Source organism: Protomyctophum bolini (assembly GCF_963924005.1).
Source record: "Protomyctophum bolini genome assembly, chromosome: 1".
NCBI lineage: Eukaryota > Metazoa > Chordata > Actinopteri > Myctophiformes > Myctophidae > Protomyctophum > Protomyctophum bolini.
Genome location: NC_137862.1, coordinates 49,951,361 through 49,968,547, shown reverse-complemented (window position 1 = coordinate 49,968,547; position 17,187 = coordinate 49,951,361). Strand labels below are relative to the sequence as shown.

The 17,187-nt window shown below is 45.0% G+C and overlaps 1 protein-coding gene across 1 annotated transcript in view; it reads right to left on the bottom strand.

Annotated features, from left to right (window-relative positions):
* Positions 1–17,187, bottom strand: part of large2 (LARGE xylosyl- and glucuronyltransferase 2) — a 70,940-nt gene that overhangs the window by 42,287 nt on the left and 11,466 nt on the right. Inside the window, exon 2 of the mRNA XM_080792033.1 lies at positions 6,826–6,947. The gene's annotated coding sequence lies outside the window, so the exon portion shown is untranslated. The remainder of the gene's footprint in view (positions 1–6,825; positions 6,948–17,187) is intronic.

The window sequence follows — 17,187 nt, the reverse complement described above, 5'->3', positions numbered from 1 at the left end:
CTGTGCCGCGCAATGAGCTTGTAGATCTGCTACTTTTCAACAGCTAAAGTATAACATAATGCTTAAAACACCAAAAGGGGTTCCCACCGAAAAATGGGTTAAGCAAAGCGGATTTCAATATTACACAACAACATCATGCAATATACGTAGCTACAGTACATGTGTTGTTCTATTTTGAGATATGGTACAGTTATAAATAATTGACGTTATATACCTGACGTGACAAGAGCATTTTGTTTTTTCACATGCCACCCTAGGCTGTGGTAGGCCAAGAAGTGAGGACAACATTTGTTTGATTTGTTACTAAATGCACTCACGGAGGAAAAAGGAAAAAAAAGCATTTGAAGAACAATTTCATTTCAGTCTAACTTTTAAATCATAGTCAACTCCAAACACTCCGACAGCCCTAAAGCCAAAATACTGCCACGGCCTGAGTAAATAATAATAAGGGATACAAATTGTACAACCCTGCTGTTCTGGCTTGATGGTGATTGTGTAGACACAAGCTGTCACTCCCTCTATCTTTTAAAACTCTACAATAGAGGGTATGCGCATGCTTAAAGTGAATGGCACATCGAGTGGCAAAGCAACATGCAAAGTGAGTTTAACGTTGTTTAATGCAATCAGATAGGACTTTTCTGTTTGGATGTATGGGCTGTCAAGGCCAGAAAGTAGTTGTTTGCCACTCAGTAGGCATTCCTGCATAACTTTCAGGTTTGATGATGATGTCACGCGCATACCCTCTATAGGAACATTTACTCTGTTACTTCTGAAAAAGTACTTATAAACGTCAATACGTGAATAAATGTCAACATGGACAAAAACTAAAAAAGAAGAAAACATTATAGACTAGTTTTTTAGAGGCCAACATATTTTGCAGTCCCATTGCCAATGTTTTAATTAACTTTTTCATTTGGATTTGAGAACACCGTGAATGTACCGAGTTGCATTCTGGGCGTGCTCTTCCAGCTGCTGTGTTCAGGTCTCCTATGTGAGTAGTAATGGCCACTGCACGTCTGCACCAGTGTGTTAGTAGTTAATGTCGTGTCACAATCACTTCAACTACTTTAAACCAGTGGTTCCCAAACCTTTTCATGTCAAGGACCCCTAAAAGGTCACTAATTTGCCCGCGGACCCCCATTTGAAAAGACACCTCAACCCTCCATAAATGAAGAACTTTTTTTTTACGGCTCTAGCAGGGATTCTCAACCCGTTTAATTTCAAGGACCCCCAGTTTGACACGCAGTCGTCTATACGGACCCCCGTTTAATGACATTTATATTTCTGGGACCCCCAATTTATATTGTAAAATCAATGTTAATGTAACTCTGAGAGTGTAGGTCCTTGACATGAAGAAGTTTGAGCACCAACAATGACATAGCAACATATATTTTCCAGAAAACTGTTAGGATTGAGAAGACATATTTTGTAGAATCGGTCTCGGGTCTTATTGGGTTAAGAGACAATTAAAGAGCCATATATGGACCACCTGCTGCTGCTGTGCAGATTAAGTCTTCGTCTTAACTTTGAACTTTGAACTTTGTAACATCTTCATATTACAGGTACCGGGAGTTCTTCCGAGACAAATAGTACATGACATCTTCACACTGAAAGCACATCGTGCAGAGTTTGTGTCACTGTCACTGGCTTAAATAGCTGCCAAATGTAGAGACAATAAATTCAGTGACAACATGTACAGTACATATCTGTGTTTTGGAGACACCCGAATGAATGGTTATATGTCGAACAGCGACGCTTAACGAAATGGCGATATTCAATCAAAAGTATAGCAAAAAAGCACCACAGAAAACCCTCAACCTGAACAGTGGTTATAGGACGAGAAGACAAACTTATCAGAGGAGGAGATAGAAACGTTGCGGTTCAGTGTATGTGAAAGAAGTACGTTTGGCTACGCTGGGCTGTGCTTTCTGTCTGTCAGTCACAATGAACACAGCTTACATTAGGCCCTACTTATCGTTCTTGTTCATGGACCATTTAATTCTGTTATTGCAGGAGAAAATACACTTTACATTTGTCACGACATGGATGAATGATTATGGGCTGGGGAGGGATTGCTGACCACACCAATTCCAAAAATGTTATAGGCTATACTGTGACATCTCTGAATATGTTTACATTCAGTGTCTTGTTTTACCTCCTCCAGAAGTCATTGTGAACCGACACAATTTATGCTTCGTCCCGCGATGGTGTCGCGCACGCAGACCTCTAAGCTCACAACAGTCACGTCCGCGACGTGATGTGAGCTTGTATATCAGCTGTTCTCTGCACGCAACACTGTTGCGCAATGAAGTATAAATGTCTCCTAGGGTGCACCTCACTAGCCAACACACAATGAAGTATAAATGTCTCCTAGGGTGCACCTCACTAGCCAACACACAATGAAGTATAAATGTCTCCTAGGGTGCACCTCACTAGCCAACACACAATGAAGTATAAATGTCTCCTAGGGTGCACCTCACTAGCCAACACACAATGAAGTATAAATGTCTCCTAGGGTGCACCTCACTAGCCAACACACAATGAAGTATAAATGTCTCCTAGGGTGCACCTCACTAGCCAACACACAATGAAGTATAAATGTCTCCTAGGGTGCACCTCACTAGCCAACACACAATGAAGTAGAAATGTCTCCTGGATGAACTGAAACCAGCGCTCCCCAAAACAACGGGTTTGGAGATCTGTTGGGAATTGATTACATGAAACAGTCACCCGTGCGACCAGTCTCAATGTTTGTATACAAATAATCGGTCTACACTTACCTACATTACCCAATTGAAGTTAACTAGTTTTGTTTACATCCATGTTATCCACTCTTTGATTGGGGTTTTGTTTGATTTATGTAAGGGATAATGTATGGCTGAGTGGTCATTTTTTATAGATAAACCACCGACGCAAAGTGGAAGTGGTTAACCCATTTAGGCCCGACGTCGAAATTAAAAAAATGTCTTCTAAATTCTGACAGTTTTCTGAAATACCTCATGTTTCTGTGGTTCTCCATATTTCATGTCAAGGACCCCAAAAATGATAATTGGCCTCCGACCCCCATCTGAAAATATGTTGTTCCAGGGACCTCCCGGGAGCAAAGATTTGAGTTAAAAACATTCGCTCTGAAAGAATATATATATTCAAATGAATTAGTCACTGAACCGGTACATGTCGATGATAACAAGTCAACCATTCCTGGGAGCATGCGGGCAACATAGACGCTACAGCGGAGTCTTGAGTCTACACCTCAGCAATTCATCTCTCAGGGGTCCAGCGCACTGGGAAATGGGGATATACTCCCACGCCGATACCATCAATAAGCCTCTCCGGGGAGAGGAGAAAATGTCTAAGCTGCTGTTTTGGGGGTTGAACATCTAGGGCCCTATCTTGCGCCACCCCTTACCCTTTCACTTATTTGCCATTTTTTACTATTTTGTAAAACATTGTAGAATACAGTCGACAGACTCGTAGAACGGCTATTTGAACTATTTTAAAAGCCCCTAATCTTTGTCCAACTCCAAACCTCACACCCTCATTATACACACATTGCACAATCACACGTGTGGAGTCGACAAACGTGACGTAACATAACATCAGAGCTCTTTTATCTTATTTTTTTTGCATATAGCGCATCGACTGCTGACCCACCAGTAGCAGCATTTGTACCTTTGGCTGAGTCTTGCAATCTAACATGTAACTACAATAAATCTCCAGATGAAATCTATTCATTGCCGGTGTTACACATCGTTGATGAAGTTGCGGTGCTTGATCTTGCGTGGGATATGAAGCCGTAATCCACTGATGCGTCACAAGTCGTCAAATTGTGCCGTCGTCAGCTGGTGTGGAACTTCAATCATCTAATCCTGATCCTTATAGAATGTTTACAGCCACGTCAAGCATGTTCTGAAAACAGGAGTGCAACCAGATGATGTTTGGGTTGCAGCATTTCTGCAGGATTTGCCTCAGCATACAAATCTGGCCACAAAGCACCTTCGGTGCTTAAACTGCTGAAGAAATCTCATCTTGCCGAATCATAAAGTGCAGCTTATTTTAGGTTTCTCCCGTGCATTAAGAGCGTAAATTGTGACCTTTACCTTTGTCTGTATGCTACTAATCTCAATTCAGTATGAGATGAGAGGTCATCGGGGAGTGGAGGAAGGTTAGGATGGGGAGGGGAGGGGAGGGGAGGGGAGGGGAGGGGAGGGATGGGATGGGATGGGATGGGATGGGATGGGATGGGATGGGATGGGATGGGATGGGATGGGATGGGATGGGATGGGATGGGATGGGATGGGATGGGATGGGATGGGATGGGATTTGGATGGGAAGGGAGTAAGCCCTGGGGGGGAGGGGAGGAGGAGGAGTAGGTAGAGAAGAATAGAGTAGGGAGGTAGATGATAAAGTATGGGCGTGTGTTCATTTCCCCTCTGGAGGGCAGACTACCAGAGATCCATCTCGCTGACAGGGGCAAGGGTGGAGAATGGAGGAGAGGTAATGTGAGAAGAGAGGGAATACTATGGAGAGGCGCTTGACAGCCGGGGCAGCTGATGGTAAATGCACTGTGTAGCGAGAAAGGGGAGCCTCATGAGAGCGCCATCAATAAGAGTTTGTGCTGTACAAGTCACGTCATCCGACTCATTCTTCTTCCCGACTCTTTCCTCGCTCCATCCATCCATCCATTTGCTTCTTATGACAAAGAGGGCAGAGGAGTCAAGCGCGGGAGCGAGTTGACGCCAGCAGCACTAGAAGTACCGGTATATACGCTGTTGGCATGCTGAAGGCTTTGGCCCTTAAACTTCTTCCTATTAGCAGCTTGTAAATGTCAACAGGCCTTAAAAATGGACACAACTAAAACATTGATTTCATATAGCCACAAAGAATATGCATGAAATATTAAAAACCAAGGGTGAAACAAAGGAAAAATTAATTCAGGAAATGTAGATATATAGTCTCTGGAAATGTATGTGTAACATTCCAGTGGAGAGTGAGACGTGGTGACTCTCTGGTGTTCTCTAACACCCATGCAGGGAGGATAGGATAGGCTAATGAAGTATGATGGGTGACATTCCAACCTCCCGCCCATGAACACACACTACACTATTGACACGTCACATGACCTTACATCCCTGTCACGTGTTCAATCACAGCCAGGTCAGAGTCCACTGGGGTCAAAGGTCGAGTGAGGCATTGTGGGACTGACCCTTTGGTCATATCAGGTCGATTCTGTCTGCCTTCAGTCACGATTCTGTCTGCCTACACACACAGCCATTAAGAGACGTGGCTGTGTGTGTGTGTGTGTGTGTGTGTGTGTGTGTGTGTGTGTGTGTGTGTGTGTGTGTGTGTGTGTGTGTGTGTGTGTGTGCACATATACACAGGTGTACGTGTGCAAATGTAGTGTGTTTAGAGTGTATTTATGTTAAAATGTAGTTTGTGTCTGTGTGCACAAGCGCATGTGTATGCGTGTGCATGCATGTGAGTGTGTCTGACCCGCGAGCTATCACCTTATAAGAGCTCAGTCATTACTAGAGCAGGGTGAATGGGTCAGCCCAAGCCATGCTCATCCATCACTCAACACATTGATTCCATCCTCACCACCGACGCAGGATTAAGCTACTCCGTAAATTATATAGCAGCGTAGGCCTGCATTAAAGCTGCTATAAGCAATAATATGTCAAAATTGTTCCATTTTTTTTGGTATTCAGACAGCCAGCAATGGGTAGTCTCTGTGACACATGTAGGCATTCAAAGATGTTCCTAGAAGCTTTGCCATTGGTCGAAAGAAAACCAGTCGCAATGACTAACCAATCAGGAAGCAGACAGGCAAATCGAACAATGACAAAGCTTCTAGGAAAATCTGCGGCCCACAGAGACTAAATTATTTTTGGGAGCTCTACCCATTGCTGGCTGTCTGAATAATAAAAAACACTCCTTTTGGTGTGTTAAACATTATGTTATACTTTAGCTATTGAAAAATAGCAGATCTACAAGCTCATAGCGTGGCACCGAGTGCTGCGCTACGAGCTTGTAGATCCGCTATGTCAGGTCTAAATGGCGTTCTATAAACTAATACAGCATATTGACCTTGCAACCACCGATATTTTTGTGGCATTTTGACAAATTGACTAAATGTGAGCCGTTGCCAAAAAACATGTGGTGTGTTTGTCTTTTCTGTAAAAGACAGACTGGTATACTTATAGCATTGAAACTGCTTTTTCAACTGCTTCTTCTTTTCCAAATACACACACATGAACATTGAACACGCACGCACGCACGCACACGGCTCGGTGAATGCAGATTGCATTCTAAAAGTTTAATGAGGGCTAATCTAAAGCCAAGCCATTTGCGGCAGTGTTAAGAGCACACAGATCAAAACGATGGGGGACCTGGGAGAGTGTGGTGAGCATATATATATATATATATATATATATATATATATATATATATATATAAATAAAATACTGAGACATACACACGTAGAGATTCTACATGGAGCATGCTGGTGCAATTCTCCCATTCTCTGACTGTGTGAACTGGTTGCATGGCCCTGATCATTGGGCCATGTCTGACTGTAGTGTAGATAGAAACACGCATCATGAACGTCACACCCTATCACAGGAGTGTACTGTACTTACAGCCACACACGAACATTAATATGCATGACATGCACATGTACAGATACACACACGCACACACACACACACGCGCGCACGCACACACACACACACACACACACCGCCCTGACCTGCTTGGTATGCAGATGAAAGTAAAAGGGAGATGAAAGCATGTATCAGACAACAGTAAATCCTATCGGTTCCTTACCAGACTTGCCAGGCTGTAACTCTGAGGTGGGGAAAGCGATGGGTATGAGGAGTGTCTTCGACTCTCCTCTGTCCCTGGAGACGACTCCAGCTCGCGCGGGAATATCAGGGAGGGACTGGGCTCTGATGAAGCCACAGAGAGAGGGGGAAAAAAAAGATGTTACATGAAAGAAACACACGACATGAAGAGAAACACGTGCAACAAGACACCCTAGAGAGAGCCGTGGTTCTCAACCTGGGGGTCGCCAAAGTATTTTCAACAATTTGTTTGGCAACTGAAATGGCATGGAAAATGGAAATTAAGAGTTTACATAGTACACACGAGTACATGCATAAACTTTCCTTAATGATTATATCTGGTTTCAGTATTTATTTATGATGCATGTCCTCTATAATTAAGGTTATTGTAGAGGTCAATTTGTATTGGGGGAGGGGCGGGCGAGACATGGCCAAAGCATTCCCGCGGGATCCCCAGCCAAGAACCCCTGCCATAGAGCAGTGGTTCTTAGTGGGGTCCGGAGATGCCCAGGGGTCCCTGGGGGAGTTCCACAGGAGGTTCCCAACCTAAATTGGTTAATACATCACAAAAGAAATATGTGTGGGGGACTTTTTATGCCCGACAGTAGACTGAAAGGAAATGGGGAGAGAGATGGGGAGTGACATTTAAACTTCATCCATATTTTATACTGCGGCCATTTAAAATAGCCACTGTGGCCATTTAAAATAGCCACTGGGAGGAGACCCCGGGGCAGACCAAGGGGCAGTTGGAGGAATCACATCATATTGTATTTTGACACTGACGAAGGCCTGCGCGCCGAAACGCGTTTGTCTGTCTGGTATGACTGCTGCTGCGGAGCACACTCTTTATGAATAAAGACTCTTACTCGACTGGAAGTGCGGATTTAATTCATTTTCTATATATGTTCTTTTGGAATCTGCACCCAGCACACGCCTGAAACGATATAAAACTGTCTGAGTAGAGCGTGCCTTTTCCCCTGAAGGAATCACATCAACTCACTGGCCTTGGAACGTCTCAGGATCCCCCAGGAGGAAGTTATTAATATGTTGCTCTGGACAGGGGAAGTTTGGAGCTCTCTGGTAGAGCAGTTGCCCCCGCGACCTGACTACGGATAAGCAATTGAAGGTGGATGGATGGATGGATGGATGGCTATTTAAAATAGCTATATACAAGCTTGTATGAGCTTGTGCATCTGCTATTTTTTAAATATCTTGGAAATGTTCTTGTCTTCTCTTCTGGGCATCAGGGTTTGCTGTCAAATACGTGAAAAAGTTTGAGAACCACGGCATAGAGGTGTAAATAATAGTTGGGCCACGTTCCAGCATCCTCTGGTGGTGGACACATGTCCAGACAGTGACATGCACACAGACAGACAGACAGACTCATTACAATAGTGTCCCCACTTGCTTCAAATCGGTAATAAACTAACACACCAAAAGTTAATTTCTTCACAACATGGACTGAATAGCACAGGCTGCACACAGTAAACTCTGGAGCGTTCATTTAACCCATTCCAGTTGACTTCATAAAAAAGGCGACATCCTCCATGACTGTTATGCGTTGTCCATGTACATCCAAGTCTGTGTAATTGAACAATTTCCTATCCAACATCAGGTTCTTGAGCTCTTCAGTGTTGTCACGCCGCCCTGGGTTGGCTCCCATAGGGTCAATTTACTTGCCTCAAGTTCTGGGTGCCTGACGCAGTGCCCTGCCAAGCCTCATCCTTCTCTCTCTGACTTTGTCCCTGACCCGTGGTATAGGTCCCCATAGAGGTCCACATTTCTGATGCGGTCCGTCCATGTGACACCTATCCTATAGTGCCATTCGTAGCATTCTTGTGTAGACTCCATCCAGGGCTTTTTTCCTGTTGTATTGTAAGGGTCCATGTCTCGGCCCCATACAGCAGTACTGACTCCACAGTAGCTATGAACATGTGATATGTGACTGTAGCCTACTGCACTGTAGCCTATACTTTATAGATGGGCTACGAGAGACATCTAAGTTAGTGCCAGTAAGGTCATAGCCTTGCTGCCTTGTTATTATCATGTCACTAATGTTTCTAATAGAAGCATGACATGATACAATTACAATTACAATTTAGGCATTTAGCAGACGCTCTTAATCCAGAGCGACTTACATTAAGCAAGAACAAAAGCATGGGAATACATCACATGAAGACATTTATCATGAAACATGCATAAGCTAAGAAAGTAACAGTGGAATATCTATAATGAAACTATACATATAAGCTATACATCTATACTACTATGCTACACATATGTACTATGACGTGCTATGACTACTAGAATTGCTATCTAAGGGGGTGGGGTAAGTGCTATGGGCCATGATGGAGTCTGAAAAGGTGGGTTTTCAGACTGCGGCGGAAGATTGGGAGTGATGCTGCAGTTCTGACTGCAATGGGAAGTGCATTCCACAGTTTTGGAGCCAGAAGGGAGAAGAGTTTGGGACGTGTGGAGCGTTGTCCCGGCGTTTTTAGTGAGGGTACTTCCAGCTTCCCTGCGTTGGCTGATCTGAGTGAGCGGGAGGGTTTGTAGGGTTCGATCATACTTGCAAGATATGGGGGAGCCATACCTTTGGTTGCTTTGAATGCCAGCATCAGGGTTTTGTATTCTGTGCGGGCAGCGACCGGGAGCCAGTGGAGGGAGCGGAGCAGGGGGGAGACATGTGAGAATTTTGGCTGGTTGAAGACCAAGCGAGCTGCAGCATTTTGGATCAGCTGGAGAGGCTTAAGTGCACATGCTGGTAGGCCAGTAAGGAGGGAGTTACAATAGTCAAGTTTTGACAAGACTGTTGTCTGGATTAGGAGCTGGGCTGATTCCTGGGTGAGGAACGGTCTAATTCGTCGTATGTTATAGAGTGTGAACCTACAGGATCGAGTGACAGCTGTGATGTGAGTTTTGAACGAGAGCTGACTGTCCAGGACAACACCAAGATTCCTGGCTGTTGGGACAGACGTTACCAGGGCGTTGTCTATGGAGATAGTTAGCTCCCGCATAGGGCAGGACTTAGCTGGGAAGAAGAGAAGCTCAGTCTTGTCTGGGTTCAGTTTGAGGTGGTTGGAGGACATCCACTGTGAGATGTCAGCCAGGCATGCGGTGATGCGCTCTTCCACCTGAGTGGCAGAGGGGGGGGAAGGATAGAAACAGTTGTGTGTCATCGGCGTAGCAGTGATAGGATATATTGTGAGCAGAGATGATAGTGCCAAGGGATTTAGTGTACAGTGAGAAAAGGAGGGGACCAAGAACCGATCCCTGTGGGACCCCAGTTTGGAGGGTTCGGGGGGATGATAACAGACCTTTCCAGGAAACCTGGTAGGTCCGGTCGGTGAGGTAGGAAGAGAACCACTTTAGTGCCGTTCCACCGATGCCTAGATCCGCTAGGGTGTCTAGGAGCAGCTGGTGGTTCACTGTGTCAAATGCTGCCGATAGGTCTAGGAGGATCAGTACTGCAGAGTGGGAAGCAGCTTGGGCAGCATGTAGTGCTTCTGTGACTGCCAGCAGGGCAGTTTCTGTGGAGTGGGCCTTCTTAAATCCGGACTGGTTGGGATCCAGCAGGTTGTGCTGTGAGAGATGGAGAGAGAGCTGGTTGGAGACAACACGTTCAATGGTTTTAGAAATAAATGAAAGGAGTGATACCGGTCTGTAGTTCTTGACATCTGAGGGGTCAAGAGTTGGTTTCTTGAGGAGTGGTGTTACTCTGGCTGACTGTCATGATAATGACAAGGCAGCAAGGCTATGACCTTACTTTCTATGTCTCATATCTTGTTGTCACGTTTTACACGTTTGTGTAATAAACTGTGTGAACCTTTACCGTGATACTGTCTCGCGTTGCGTTATTGTTTCTCCCGGGCGCCGTTCCAAGTCTGATACTGTTTTTATTGGGAGCTGACCAGTACAACCACAGTCTGATACTGTTGTACTGGGAGCTGACCAGTACAGTCTGATACTGTTTTACTAGGAGCTGACCAGTACAACCACAGTCTGATACTGTTTTACTGGGAGCTGACCAGTACAACCACAGTCTGATACTGTTGTACTGGGAGCTGACCAGTACAACCACAGTCTGATACTGTTGTACTGGGAGCTGACCAGTACAACCACAGTCTGATACTGTTGTACTGGGAGCTGACCAGTACAACCACAGTCTGATACTGTTGTACTGGGAGCTGACCAGTACAACCACAGTCTGATACTGTTGTACTGGGAGCTGACCAGTACAACCACAGTCTGATACTGTTGTACTGGGAGCTGACCAGTACAACCACAGTCTGATACTGTTGTACTGGGAGCTGACCAGTACAACCACAGTCTGATACTGTTGTACTGGGAGCTGACCAGTACAACCACAGTCTGATACTGTTGTACTGGGAGCTGACCAGTACAACCACAGTCTGATACTGTTGTACTGGGAGCTGACCAGTACAACCACAGTCTGATACTGTTGCACTGGGAGCTGACCAGTACAACCACAGTCTGATACTGTTGCACTGGGAGCTGACCAGTACAACCACAGTCTGATACTGTTGTACTGGGAGCTGACCAGTACAACCACAGTCTGATACTGTTGTACTGGGAGCTGACCAGTACAACCACAGTCTGATACTGTTGTACTGGGAGCTGACCAGTACAGTTCACAGAGAAGATTGTGTGCACATCCTTAATGCCTATATTTGCCCGATGAAGACAATGTAGGTCGAAACATTGCAATTTGTTGCCTCTAAATAAAGTAAGTCTCGGAGCTCTATAGAAACTATAGTGTGCGGATATGTTCTTTCTCTTCCTTGAAGCTGACCAGTACAACCACCAGTCTGATAATGTTATGGCAGCCCCACTGGAGCAGTTGGGGGTTCAGTGCCTTGCTCAAGGACACATCATCAGTATTGAGTGAGTGGTGGCTCTGAGAGCCCAGAGCCACACGGAGCCAGACGGGATGAGCGCAGGGGGGAAAGAAATCAGAAGAAAGGGTATAATAAAATAGCCCGGTGGTGACACTGGCTTTTTTTTACTGGCTTCCTATACTCTGGCTCTCTTGCTGCACCCTGTCCAGATGGCTGTCAGTTATTTATTTATTATTTTCTATATAAAAAAAAGATATCACATAGAACAAAGTGACACGGTGTGTGTGTGTGAGCGGAGCTCGCAATCCTCCCAAACTGCCTGGAAAACTGTGCCCTTGAGCCCGATGCAAGCGAGCATGGCCAGCCTGTCATGGACCTCATAACACCACCACCACCATAAGACATGCACCTCACGACCTACCCCAACACAGCTGGCCTGTGTGTGTGTGTGTGTGTGTGTGTGTGTGTGTGTGTGTGTGTGTGTGTGTGTGTGTGTGTGTGTGTGTGTGTGTGTGTGTGTGTGTGTGTGTGCGAGCGAGCGTGACTGTGTGTCTGTCCCCACATCATGCAGTCAGATGTAATATACAGGCCAACGGGGGGTGGTGGGGGGTTTAAATCACACACCACCTCCGGTTTAATCCCATCCTGACGACTCCGGGAGGTCCCTGGCTGTTTACTGCGGCTAATGGTCTGGGAGTGTTGCTGTTGTTTGTCTGCTAACAGGCCGCCTCGTGGCACAGGGAGCACAGCCAGATTGGCTCCCCGTCAGACAGCAAGCCATAAAGTACTCTCTCTCTCTCTCTCTCTCTCTCTCTCTCTCTCTACGACCTGAGGGGAGGAATGGAGCCACGCTCCACCCCAAAACACAGATAGCATGTCTGCCCTGCTGTGTGCTGGTCCATTCCTATGGTAATTGGTCTTTGGATATTCACCCAACACCCAGTGTGTTGGAAAGGCAAAAAGAAACGGATTATTTTTTACCGTATGCAGGAGATTTGTGAAAAATACGAACAATTTGGTTAAAAAGTTCAAAAAATCACAATGCCTTGGGCTATTGTGAATTTAGCTACAGACTAGTGGAAAGTGTGTGTGCATGTGCGTGCGTGCGTGCGTGCGTGCGTCTCTTGCTCTGCAACAGTCAGGATGATTTTATAGGGTGTATACTTTCACCTTTATTTTATATATTTTATGGGAGGGACAGACAGTATGGCTGCCCGGAAATGGGAAGAGAGATGGGGGTGGGGGGGCCATGCAGTGAAGGCCGCCGGGATCGGGAGTCGAACCCGCGGCACACTGCCAGACTTGGGCTACCGGCCAAGGTGCCTGGACCGCTGAGTCACGGCCCAGGCCGTGATGTTTACATTGCTGTACCTATTGTACTTCTTATCTGTAACTTCTACTGCTGTGCTGGCTCCGGCGCCTGAATTTCCCCCATGGGATCAATATAGGTATACTATCTGTCTATCACGGATAATTGATGTGATTAAGACAAGAGAAGAGAAGAGAAGAGAAGAGAAGAGAAGAGAAGAGAAGAGAAGAGAAGAGAAGAGAAGAGAAGAGGTTTAGTGAAGTGTAGTGTTGCGGCAGATGGATAGACATAATGAGCTTCATTAGATCTTGAGAACTGCTGCCTTGCTAAAAGGCTCCATGTAGGATCATCAGCTGACCCAGACCGTTCAGAGTGGCTCAGTGTCATTTATCTACCTCTCCAAAGGCCCTGAGCTAGCTTCCCAGAATAGCTGTGCTGCTGCCGTTTGCTCCAAAGTAACCCGAATGAAAGGAATGTACGTTGACTGTAAGAACGATGCTTCATGAGGTAGTGTCATTGTGCAGCTCGGTGTGGGGTCTGTAAACGTGTGCACACACACACACACACACACACACTGTAAAATCCTAAGGCGCCCCTATAATTCCTATTGCAGTTCCAAAGCCCGCCCTGTGCCTCTCTCCTTCGTGTCCACATCTCTCATCTCCTTGCCCACAACGCCACTCGTTGCATTAGTGCCGTCAACTCAAAACAAGGCGCTTCCACAGCCAAAATACGCATGCACACACACACACGCACGCACGCACGCACGCACACAGTCATGAAAATAGAGTACTGTAACCGCCGGTACAGGTGAATACTGGGAGGCAATCGTAAGTGTTAATTTAACTGTAAGAGTGTTCAAATGGAACATGATTTGTACACTATTGGAAGTTGCAAATGTGTGTGATTGCATGTGTGCATTTAGGCTTGGGTCTAAATAATAATAAAATATCATCATGGTAATCAAATATCGGCCTAGTGTAGCCTATATACAATACAGGACAGACATGCTATCTGATGAGTTGTCCTTCACAGAAAACCACGTTAAAGTGACGTGATGTCAAAATGGCGTATCATCCGTCACACGTTTTCTGGTAAGGGTGCTGACCTCTACCTTCATCGTTCAACACCAAAAGCTGCCTTCAAGTTCTCTCTCTCTCTCCCTCTCTCTCTCTCTCCCTCCCTCCCTCCCTCCTCGGTCTTAAGTTAAGTGTTTACCTTGCATGGCTCCAGACAAACTCTGGAACAAAGTCACACGGCAGTGCTATCATTCACACACCAACACTCTGGAGGACGTGAACTGGGACACACACACACACCCACGCACACTTAAACGTGTACACAGCTTGGGCACACACACACTGCCAGCTAACACCACCTAGAGACCTTTTGATATAAATCTAAAGATTAACGGTGAAATGCCCCACTTTACTATCCATCTCCTATGCAGCTCTTAAAAGGGGAAATCCATCCATAGAGTGAAACTATTAGGGGTGGGGGAAATGGCTTGGTCTTGTAATTTTATACATACAGTACATTCAGTGATCAAAACAAGGACAAATGAACGATCGAACTGTAGATGTTTCAACAACCTTAGGAGTCCCGTATTGCGCAGCATCTGAGAGACACAATTTATGAAGCAACTCGAGCAAGTGTAGGTGTGCCCAGTGTACTGAACATCAATGACTGACAAATTATAACTGTATAGGAAAAGGGAAATGTGCCTTGATTTGTTCTTTACTCTGAAGTAGAGGAACTGTAGCAGTGCCGACTGCCGTATCGCTGAAGCACGCACGCGCGCCACATCATTTGAACACACTGTGGAATTGGCATTCCTGTAGCTCCTAATGTGGTAAAACTCTACAGGCCACAGCTATTGGGAATCCTTTTTTTGTTAGACACTGAAGATTTTAAACCCATTTAGACCCGAGGACGATTCTCTAAAAGCAGTATAAATCGTGACAGTTTTCTTTAAAAAAAAACATTCTATGTAATGTCAGTCGTTCTCAAACGAGGACCCCAAAAACATATGTAATTCGCCGCTGACCCCATCAGAAAAGTTGTTGTTCCAGGGACCTCCCAGAAGCAAAGATTTGAGCTAAAAACATTTGCTCTTAAATAATATATATTCAAAGATTTGCTCCACATTTTCACGATTTAAAAAAAATAGCAGACCTACAAGCTCGTAGCGCAGGACTCGGAGCTTGTAGATCTGCTATTTTTCAATAGCTAAAGTATAACATAATATACTTAAAACACCAAAAGGGGTACTCTGCTATTTGTTTTTTGCATATTTCACACTCCGGTGTTTGGCTTGATGAAGACGAGGAAAGGGTGTTTCTGCAAATGAGTGATGAAGGAACACAAACAAACAAAAATGTGCAACGTGCAACCAAGCAGTAGAGGCAAACTCACACATAAACATCCACAGAAACACACAAAAAACCAATTTGTGTGCTGTCCACACCTAGTGTGCTTGGGGCAGTGAATTCAGAAACGTCTGCAAAATGGAGCCTGCATTATTTATGAACGAGATTAATAGTCGGTGTGTCTGTGTGCGTGTGTGTGTGTGTGTGTGTGTGTGTGTGTGTGTGTGTGCGTGTGTACGTGTGTGCGTGTGTGTGTGTGTGTGTGTGTGTGTGTGTGTGTGTGTGTGTTTCTCCATCGGTGGGTGGATTTTGCATACAGCTTTTCTGCTTTTACACACAAGACTATAAAAAGCTATCTTGCTTTTGATCTATCCTCCAAATCTCTCATGGAATTTCTCTATCCTCTTCATCCTCTTTTGCCTGTAAAGCCAAAACGAGACCATGCATGATGTGGAAGTAAGCCCAGTAGACATGGCAGCAGCAGGGCAGGTCATTTCATCTATTTTCAATTTTAGCTGAGGTTAGAGTTTTAACTTTATTTCATGTATCAATATAATATGACGCACTGGGGGGGGGGGGGCGCGTTATCTCCTCCGTGTCATCAGTGCCCATACCCGAGGTGGGGTTGGCGAAAGGGCCTTTCTGTGTGGAGTTTGCATGTCCGTGTAGGTACCCTCACAAAAAACATGCAGTAAACCTGGTCACTAAACTTCCTCCTCTGGTCAGCCGGGGCGCCTGATAGAGGGCAAAGGAACTTGTCGGAATAACGTGTTCCTTCCACGCACAACGTCCGGCCGGGGGTAAAATTATAAAAAAAAGTATGTATACACAGTAATATGAAAAATATTATTATATTATAAAGAAAGGGCTCAGGGTACAGCATAGCTCAGGACTCCGGTCATAACCCCAACTCTTGAAGAACCCATGTCAGGTTCTGAACTGGTCCGTGCTCCTTGGGCGTCAGGGCGGCTTACTGCCGCCTTACTGAGCGGAAGGGAATTTTATCCAGTTCATTTCATATCTTTTGGCCCTGCCTAATAATTTATTGATTCTGGTTGGGACTCAAAATTGACTGAATGAGGGCAACAAAAAACATCTGATTTGAACTTGAGCGGAGCCTTCCACTCCCGTCTCTCCCCTGCAGCTGTGTGAAGTGTGTCTTAACTGTGGCCTATACGTGCGCCACACAAAGTACTTCATGGCCAAGCTGTGTTGCAGCACTATGAGAATCAATCGGTTCAAATCCCTGAATCCATTTGGCTGAGGAGAATGAATAAGAAGTGCTGTCCCTTCCTTTAAATCAGTAAAGATCAGTGTTTATTAACAGCTTCAGCCTACATAAACAACCAAAACAACAGTTCCTTCTTGGCTATATTTTTTTACACATGAATACATGAATATCAAATATCTAAATGCTGACTCGAGCAACTTGAAAACTGTCTGGGGTGTTTACAAAAGGCTGAGTAGATGATAAAATGACCAGAAACCTTTTTGAAAGTTAAATATCTCTTTTAAATACAAAGCTTTAAAACGGAACAATACTAGCATTAACAATACAGTAAATAGGCTTACAAAATAAACTGTTTAGAATTACTTATCTCAAGCACGCTTAAAGTCTTTGCAAGTTGATAGTGTGTACTGGCATCAATGCTTTGGAAAATAATCAGCAACAATGTCAAAGACTCGAGAATACTGTGTCATAGCAAATTTGCTAAACATGTAAGGCCATCATGTGGTCCTTTAACCACTACTACAGAATACAAACTACACTCAATTCAGCAAGGCCCTAGAACCAGAGACGGACCATA